The sequence below is a fragment of the Hyaena hyaena genome, unplaced genomic scaffold (assembly GCF_003009895.1).
Source record: "Hyaena hyaena isolate Hyena2069 unplaced genomic scaffold, ASM300989v1 scaffold_408, whole genome shotgun sequence".
In the NCBI taxonomy this organism is placed as follows: domain Eukaryota; kingdom Metazoa; phylum Chordata; class Mammalia; order Carnivora; family Hyaenidae; genus Hyaena; species Hyaena hyaena.
This window is the reverse complement of record NW_024081041.1, coordinates 343,209-352,886: the sequence shown is the minus strand read 5'-3', so window position 1 is coordinate 352,886 and position 9,678 is coordinate 343,209. Positions and strand designations below refer to the sequence as shown.

The 9,678-nt window shown below is 38.0% G+C and overlaps 1 pseudogene; it reads right to left on the bottom strand.

Moving 5' to 3' along the window:
• Positions 1 to 5,823: 5,823 nt before the first annotated feature.
• On the bottom strand, positions 5,824 to 6,326 carry LOC120245189 (annotated as a pseudogene).
• Positions 6,327 to 9,678: the final 3,352 nt, after the last annotated feature.

Sequence of the window (9,678 nt, the reverse complement as noted above, 5' to 3'; positions counted from 1 at the left end):
ATGAATGGATCAAGAAGATGTGGTTTATCTATACAATGGAATACTACATATCAATGAGAAAGAATGAAATCTGGCCATTGGTAGCAATGTGGATGGAACTCAAGGGTGTTATGCTGAGCGAAATAAGTCAGGCAGAGAAGGACAGATACCATATGTTTTCGCTTGTAAGTGGAACAGGAGAAACTTAACAGAGGACCATGGGGGAGGAGAAGGGAAAAATGTAAGTGGTGAGAGGGAAGGAGGCAAACCATGAGAGACTCTTGAATACCAAGAACAAACTGAGGGCTGATAGGGGTGGGGGAGTGGGGAAGGGGGGTGATGGGCATAGAGGAGGGCACTTGTTGGGATGAGCACTGGGTGTTATATGGAAACCAATGTGACAATAAACTATAAAAAGTAAAAATAAAAAATAAAATAAAAAATGTATTCTAACCAAAAAAATATTAAAAATTAAAATTTTTTTTTATTTATTCCTGAGAGAGAGAGAGAGAGAGAGAGAGAGACAGCATGAGCAGGGGAGGATCAGAGAGAGAGGGAGACACAGAATCTGAAGCAGGCTCCAGACTCTGAGCTAGCTGTCAGCACAGAGCCCGACACGGGGCTCGAACCCATGAACTGTGAGATCATGACCTGAGCCAAAGTCGGATGCTTAATTGACTGAGCCACCCAGGTGCCCTTCAAAAAAAATATTTTGTAATTACAATCAAAATTATGAATTGCTTTCAAAAGATCAGCAAGAAATATGAAGGAAAAAAGACTTTGCAGGGTAACATAACCAAACTTTAATAAAAAGAGACCAACTATCAAAAAAAAATTGAAATTGCAAAAAGAGTGAATTTCCCATGCCCTATTATGGGGACTTATGGACAAGAAATAAGGAATAAAAATGGAAAAAACCACTGTCATATAATTAAAGTAGAAAAGTGTTTATTTTCTATTTTTGCAGAAATATAATGGAGGCAATATGCCAAACTGACATGCTTTAGAGTCACCAACAAATTCCCTAAAAGAACCATTCTTTCACCAGCAGGGAGAAATGTGGTTCACAAATGCAATCAGATATATTTTGGTCTAAGGCTGCTTGTATTTTTCACTTCTTGAGATTAGATTCCATTCGGGGAAAACCCTAATGTTGTAGTCTTGTATGACCCTATGCCCAGTCTAAGTCAGAGCAACGTGGAGAAAGGTTCAGATAAGAATTTATCTCATGAAAGTAGAGAGTTTTTTGACAAGACACAATTTCTTTTTTTTTTTTTTCCCCAATAGTTTATTGTCAAATTAGTTTCCACATAACGCTCAGTGCTCATCCCCGTCAAGACACAATTTCTAGGGGTGTCTTGGACTGAGGTGGATGTCAGGAGTTGTGGATTGGGGTCTCCTTGAAACTGATAGTCGCCATCCTTTCTCATATATTATGCTGAGTAGTGCTACAAACAAACTAATCTTGGCACTTATAGCCTGGCATGTGAAAATTGGATGACATATTTAAAAATATTTGTATATCTCCATAGGTCACTTTCAGCAAACAATGGCAACTTCATAAAGGAGACATTTCTAACAATCTGAGCTCTCTTTCTCTTGAGAGATGGTGAGTTTTCTTTCCCTTGCTGCATATTTTCTGGCAGTAGCTATGTGATCACATGCAGATATTATTATTGCACTGAATTGAAAATTGTGTTAGATGATTTCTGAGATCCTTTATAAGCATGTGGTTCTCTAATTCACTGATTCTGTGAATTTATCTTTAAGAACTTATAATTGTGCAGCCTTCAATTCCCAACTCCCCACTCCTCTCTGTACACTTCTCCCTAATTTGGTCTCATTTATTGTTGTCTTTGTAATCCTCCAAATGGAACCTCCGTGAATATTTTCTCTGTCCCTTGCACATGCAATGTTCTGTTAGTCTCCCACTCCTGGAATGTCTTATGTTCTTCCTTTAAGGCTTTGCTCACATGTTACCTTTCATGAAGCTCTTTCCTATTGTTGTAGTCTAAATTAAAGGAAACTATAGTTTTCTTTTTTTATTTCTCCTATAACTCTAATCTAGGGTAGAGAATATGGGGAAACACATTAATGTTTTCATAAAACTAGATATACCAGCAGAAGGTAGATGAACTTGTACGGCAACTTCTATGGTTTCTGGGTTTACTTCTTAAGTATGAGCTCTTCACGTCTGTCAGTTATAATGAGGAGATTATTCAGCATGATTATAAATCATCTCTCATAAATTTTTGCCTCTTTAATTAAACTGTATGTTTTCTGAAGCTATGCATTTGCTTTGGTTCCCTTTTTGTGCCTCTTACAGTGCTTAGGTCATAGTAGGTGAGCAATGAATGACTGCTAAATTAAATGAGAGACTGTGGGACTAGGCAACCTGGCAAGCATGGTGTGCCAGCGATTCCACAGAAGGTTTTCTGCTAGAATCGCATATGTCAGACTGCTTTTGAGATGTTCCATTCCCTTGTATGAATGATTTGGGAGAAAGCTATGCTTTAGTTCTCTTTTTCATTGTCTTTTAAGAGCAGAATGAGCAGAATGGGAGCATTAGAGATAGAATAATAGAAATAGCTTTGAAAGAAAATGAAGGAAAAAAACCAGTGCTGCCAATTTTTTCTGAATCATAGCAACACCCCCCCCCCCATTTCTTTCTTAGAAATAGATGGTAATCTCAAAATGTCAGCCTCTACCTAATTTTTCTTTTCTCTGCCTCTTGATATTTTCTCAGAGCTAGAACCACTGATGCCACAAGCTTTCATGCTGCATCTTAACCATTTAAACCTATTTTTCTGGAGACAAGGAATGTGTATCAACAGTGTTGGCTCTGCCATCTTGTTCAGTTTAGAATAGAGCTATAACATCCTAGACTTTGAATTCAGTGTCTACTTTGTGAATCATCTTTACCACTGCCAAAGTTAGCTGATCTTGCCAAGAACTTGGTGTCTAATGCTCAATTTTTGAGTGCCAATTTTGCCTTTTGGATGAATTTCTCTCCTACTTAGTTTTGGTCACATTTTCTCATGAGTATCATGATTTCCCTTCTAGAACTGTAACTTAGCTCTAAACATTAGCCTAGTGACAGGGACACTGTTGTTCTTTGTTTTGTCTTGTTGATACCCATTGTCCTTCAGGCCTGGAGTCCTCCTTTGTATACTGACGTAGTTACTGTTTTTCCTGTGTGCAAGGAGAATCAACTGAGGTATTAGATGCCCATTTTTCTTTTCACAAGTGTTACCTGAAGTCTAGGTCTCCTGCCTCTAAGAATCAGACGTGGTGATTCACTGGCCTGTTCAGTGGCTACATTGATTTCCATGAGTATAAGTTTTGAGTTAGGTCTATAGTTTTTTTCTTGACTCTTGGTGACTCAATCATTGGTACATGGCACCTGACTTGAATTATGCTTTACAAACGTAACTTGGTGGGGGTGGGGTGGTCTGAATGACTTTTTCTTTTTTTAATGTCTTTTTATTTTATTTTGAGAGACAGAGAGTGAGCGGGGGAGGGACAGAGTGAGAGAGAGACACAGAATCTGAAGCAGGCTCCAGGCTCCGAGCTGTCAGCACAGAGCCCGATGCGGGGCTTGAACCCACGGACTGCGAGATCATGACCTGAGCCGAAGTTGGATGCTTAACCGACTGAGCCACCCAGGCGCCCCTGAATGACTTTTGTCATTTACTAAAGAAGTGGGAATTGTTGAGCCTATATTGTCCAAGATTACATGGGATGTTAATAGATGTTATTTGAAAAGATATTTCGATGGTCAAATACTTTTGGGAAACATTGAACTAAGCATAGTTAAATGGAATGTTTAACCGAAATATGACTTTCTACGTGGAAGGCTTGAATGGCAGCATTTTCCAGGTTTTTGACCATGGAGCCATTTCTTTCAGGGACATCTCTTAATAACTCAGGGAATACTAATGATCCTTCTAAGATGCATTTTAGTTTTGTCTGTTTCTTTAAAGAATAATAAAAAATTTTGCATAATAACACTATGGGGTCATTAGGTTTTATAGGCAGAGAGTAAAGCTAGTCCTGTGTAAATACAATGGCAATTAGGAATAAATCACAATTAAGCTTGTTCTATGAAAATAATTTCCATGTTAAGCCAAATATTTATTTATACTTTAATAATCTATACATAAACTAGAGAGAATAAGAATTGATATTATTTCCAAAATGCAACCAAAAAAATCTCTAAGCTAGCTTAATGCCTTGAAAAAGACCAGAGGTTCTGTTTTTGATCTTTTTGGTCTTCTGGCATAGAAGTGAAAGTCTCAGATACTAAATGTTTCTCTCTTAGAAGGTCTTAAAATGGGGTAGCTGGCTGGTTTGGTTGGTAGAGCATGTGACTTTTGATCTTGGGGTGGTGAGTTCCAGCCCAACGCTGGGAGCAGAATTTACTTAAATTAAAAAAAAAAATAAAAAAAATGAAGGTTCTGGTCTACAAATCCAAAAATGTTATTCCTCTTAAAATACATACATGTGGCAAATGTAAATATCTTTACAAGGTACATAAGAATTAGAGCTGCCAAATTTGGCAAATAAAAATACAGACACCTAGTTAAGTTTGAGATAAGCAACAAACAGTCTTGAGTATAAGTATGTTCCATGCAATATTCTATCTGGAAACACCAGTATACATCTACTAAAGAGGCCATTTATCCAGTGAGTTGCATGACAGAGAAGGGAATAAAACAAAACCCTCACATCTGGCTTTACTCAAATCTTTAACTCATTCCCAAAATCAAGGATAGAGATAAAACAAATAAAACTATTTAGAAGTTTGTACTTTTTAAGGTCTAGAGAAGTTCAGTCATTCAGTAATGTGTTTACTTTTCCCAGTCACAGCATTGTAAGCCTAAATGGCTCTACTGTGTAGTCATTTGATACCTGAAGTTCTCCAAAGACTGAATCTCTCAAACTCAGCCCTGCGATCCCCTCATGCAGACATGTTGGGCTGCTTGTCACCTCTTCCAAGCATCAGGGCTCCCTGGATACAGGTCATAAATGAATTAAGAAGCATGTGAATTACTTTGTGAACAATAAATTGACACACCTGAAGTGCCTGGGTAGCTCAGTTGTTTAAACGTCTGACTTTAGCTCAGGTCATGATCTTGCAGTATGGGCCCTGCATTGGGCTCTGTTCTGACAGCTTGGAGACTGGAGCCTGCTTTTGATTCTGTGTCTCCCTCTCACTCTGTCCCTCCCCCACTCATACTCTATCTCTGTCTGTCTCTGTCTCTCTCAAAAATAAATAAACATTAAAAAAAAAGAAGATCCATATGTTTGCACGTATAGGAGGATTAGGAGGAACTTGACGGAGGACCAAGGGGGAGAAGAAGGGCGGAAATGGTGGGGGAAAGGGAGAGAGGCAAACCATGAGAGACTCTTGAATGCTGACAAAAACTGAGGACTGATGGATGTGGGGGGGGGGGGGGATGGGCATGAAGGAGGGCACTTTGGGGATGAGCACTGAGTGTTATGTAAAAACTAATTTGACAATAAACTATTTGTAAAAAAAAAAAAAAAAAAAAAAAAAAGAAGATCCGAAAGCTAATCAGGAATGCTTCTTATAGAAGTGGTTTTAGTGCCCTAAATATCCCTTTAATCTTTCCATTTACATTTATTCAGTACTTCTATTTTAGATATCTGCTGTATACCAGCTTTTCTAGTTTCTATTAGAGCTCTTATAGGTTTTTCTTTCCCAAGTACCAGTCTTCTTTTATTGGATGTTAATTCTGAATTAAGATATGAAAGGATTCAAGGGTGCCAGGCAAAGGTCATGGTCAAGAACACCAAAAATGCCTCCACACTGGGCCCCCGTTAGTAGTACTTGCATAGCTGCTCATGTTTGAGTTCCTTATAATAAGAACAGTAGTTGAATAGCACATAAGCTCCAGCACCATAGAAATGCCAGCAATACCCCCTTTCTTCACATTGACATACTTAAAAAAATTATTTATTCACTTTGAGAGAGAAAGCAATAGAGAGAGAGAGAGAGAGAGAAAGAAAGAGAGAGAGAGCACTCATGTGCACATGACGGGGAGAGGCAGAGAGCATGAGAGAGAATCCCAAGCAGGCTCCACGCTGTTGGTGCAGAGGCTAGGCTGGCTGAATCTCAATGGTGAGATCATGACTTGAGCTTAAATTGAGTCAGATGCTTAACCAACTGAGCCACCCAGGCGCTCTGACATACTTGTAGTACCGTTAGTAACTTCTCTGAAGTTCTCCAGTGATGGCTTTAGGGGTGAAATCTCTCACAGTATCCAGCTTGGCAATGTCACATCCATGAGCTTCTTCTCCTTCACTGGTACGGATGATGCCATCTTGGAGTACTGGGCGTCCACTATGCTGGGGCGCCTGAGGATTATGTTATAGGTTTGTTATTAGTCTAGATTTTTTTTTTCTTTTTGAGAAAGGGACCATATGTATTTTTTCTTTGTAAATCTTTACTACATAGGTGAAAAATATAAAATATAACTAAAACATACTGTTAGTTTAAGACAGTACTTTTCCATAGGTAATGATTACTATATGTCAGAAAAGAATATTAGGAAAATTAAATTCAGTTAAGTAAAATACTTATCATCTGTTCTGAATCCTGGGCTTGATGGGTGGGACACAGAGATTAATAGAGACAAGAAAAGTAATTCCTTCTCCCCATCTATTGGGGAAATCTGTAACCAAGTGAGAACCCTCCTTCCCACAGAAGTAAAAGAGGGGAAATAAATCCCAAAGGCTGAAAAACAGTTCAAAATATTTCACTTGACTATTATTTAAAATAGTTGTCTTTTGTGTCTTTATTTGACCTTTATAGCAAAATTACTGCACATGGAGAGAAGAACTTGATGACAATCTGAGTACATTAAATGTTATATTTCAAAGATGGAAATCAGTGCCTGTGTATAATATATTCTGTGTGTTTATTTGAGGCCAGACTTGTTCACAAGTGTGCATAAGATTTTGCTTGGGTAACGCAAATAGAATTAAAGAAGTAATAGCATATGAAACTATTTTTCACATTTATTGTAAAGTTTGAGGTCTGGGGAAATACAAGAGAGCCCAGCATTAAGCTTTTCAAATCATGTGTCTCCCACCTGTAACAAGACATGAGAGAATGACGAGCTTGAACTACACTCTTGAAGAAGTTTCCTGAAGCTCAGGAAGGTGCTCAGTTAGTGAAAGTTTGGACTGAAATTTCAGTGAGATCTTTATATTCTTCTCTGTGAGAAAATACATACTTTTTATAACAATTTTTCATAAATTCTTTCATGAGCAATTCTTTTTTTAAGTATTTTTTTTTAATGTTTACTTATTTTTGAGAGAGAGAGAGAGAGAGAGAGAACATGAGTGGGGTGGCGGGCAGAGAGAGAGAGGGAGACACAGAATCTGAAGGAGGCTCCAGGCTCTGAGCTGTCAGCGCAGATCCCGACATGGGACTTGAACCCACGAACCATGATCTGAGCCGAAGTCGGATGCCTAACCGAGTGAGCCACCCAGGTGCCCCTTGGTGAGCAATTCTAATACCATGCATTTTGTTTGTTTGTTTCTCTTTGTTTAGAGATCTTCTCATTAAGCCTTTGAGTTTTGTGTGACTTTAGAATCAGACAACATAAATTGCATTCCCAGATCACTCCTTTGGTGGCCATGGGAACTTGGGCAAGCAAGCCACTGAAGCTTCTCTGAGCCTCAGTTTCCTTATCTGTAGAACTGAGAAAATAATACTTTCCCTACTTATTTCACAGGATTGTTGTAAGGATCAGTGATATAATACATATAAAAGTGTTTTATGAACATATTTGAAGTATTATTATTACATTAGAACTGGAAAAATTATATAGAGTTTCTCTAACTTCTGCCCTAAATATCTCTTTTCTCTGTCCAGCTACTACTTTAGTCAAACCCTCCTTATTTCTACCCTGGATTGACTATTAAACTAACCTCTCTGCTTATCTTATTTACAACCTGGTTTCATTCATATCTATCCTTTAAACTACCATCAGAATGATCTTTATTTTTTTTAATGTTTTATTCATTTTTTGAGAGACAGAGCATGAGCATGAGCAGGGGAGAGGCAAAGCATGAGGGAGACACAGAATCTGAAGCAGGCTCCAGGCTCTGAGCTGTCAGCACAGAGCCCGATGCGGGACTCAAACTCACAAACTGTGAGATCATGACCCGAGGTGAAGTCGGTCGCTTAACCGACTGAGCCACCCAGGCACCCCAGAATGATCTTTATACAAATCTCATCATCTGTTGTAGTTCCTCAGTGGCTCACCAGTGCCTGAAGGATAAAGCTGAAATGTCTTCACCTGGTAGACAGAGGTCTTTGTGAATTTTTTTTTTTCAGTTTTATTTCCTGTCACTGCCCCATGGCTCCTCTCTGCTGCAGTCATACATGACTTCTTGTAGCTGTGAGTAATTACCCAAACCTCTCCCTGCCTTTGCACATGCTGTTCCTCTGACAGAATGCGCTTCACACACCTTGTCTAACTGTTGAGTTCTGACTTATCCTCCACGTCTCAGCTACAATAGATCTTCTGGGCATTCCCCTGTCCTCGCTGCCCTTCAGAAAGAGCTGGGTAATGCTACAGTTTACCTGTCACATCATGTAATAACATTGAATTCACAGGAATAACAACAGTGTCTTCCTCATATGGTTGCTTATACATGAATATTTATAAACCTGTCAGTAAATATTAGCCATTATCATTCAGAATCAGAGCTATCATTTTGTGGGAGAAGAATGATATGGATGTGCCAGAATCCTGCTCAGAAATCTCTTTCTTAGATTTGTTGCAATTGGAGCAGGATTCTGGAATTTGGGTTTCATCAGATGTCTTATGGTCAGTATAGTGAAGCACACACAATAAATATACCAATGGAAATTAATGTTCAACTTAAATAATAATGTGTACTTACTTATATCTATTTTTATATTTCCTGTAAGAATAATGGAAATACTTCCCCTCAGATTACTTTCTTTTTTCTTTTCTTTTCCTTTTTTAAATGTCAGTATATAAGTCTATTTCAATTCTCTTTGTTCTCACTGAGGCTTATTTTTTTCACCATCCACACCACTTGGAATGTCATAGAGGAAAACAGAGAAAAGAGAGGGAAGCAGCAGGTTTTATAGGTAATTACTACTTTTGTGATGCTGTGTGGCTAAGTGGTACATCTATTACTGTTTCCCCTAAACTCCCCCTGGATCCAAGGGTAGTTATTGTTGCAAGGAGCTACTAGGCTGACCACTTCTTAGTCCTTTCTTCTTTGCCAAATGTGAGAGGCTAAGAATGATACTCAGGTGTAGCTGTTTTCAGTATAATATGAATAAGGGATATCAATTATAATGAAAACAGATGTGCATACTTTTCAGTTTTGATTTATGAGAAAATATAGGTAATACATCAAGATTATGTATTTTGAATTGTTTTTAATAGATAAGAAATGTTATTCCTTATTAAAATTCTGTTAATTCTTAGAATGTAAATATTAATCACAGGACTCTGGCATATGAAATTTAAATTATTAAGTTTCATATTAATGAAGAGCTTGTCAGGAAAACTACATTCCGATTTTCTCCCAACTTTTTATTTTTATTTTTATTTATTTTTTTAAAAAATATTTTTATTTATTTCTAGGGGAGAGAGAGAGATAGACAGCATGAGCAGGGGAGGG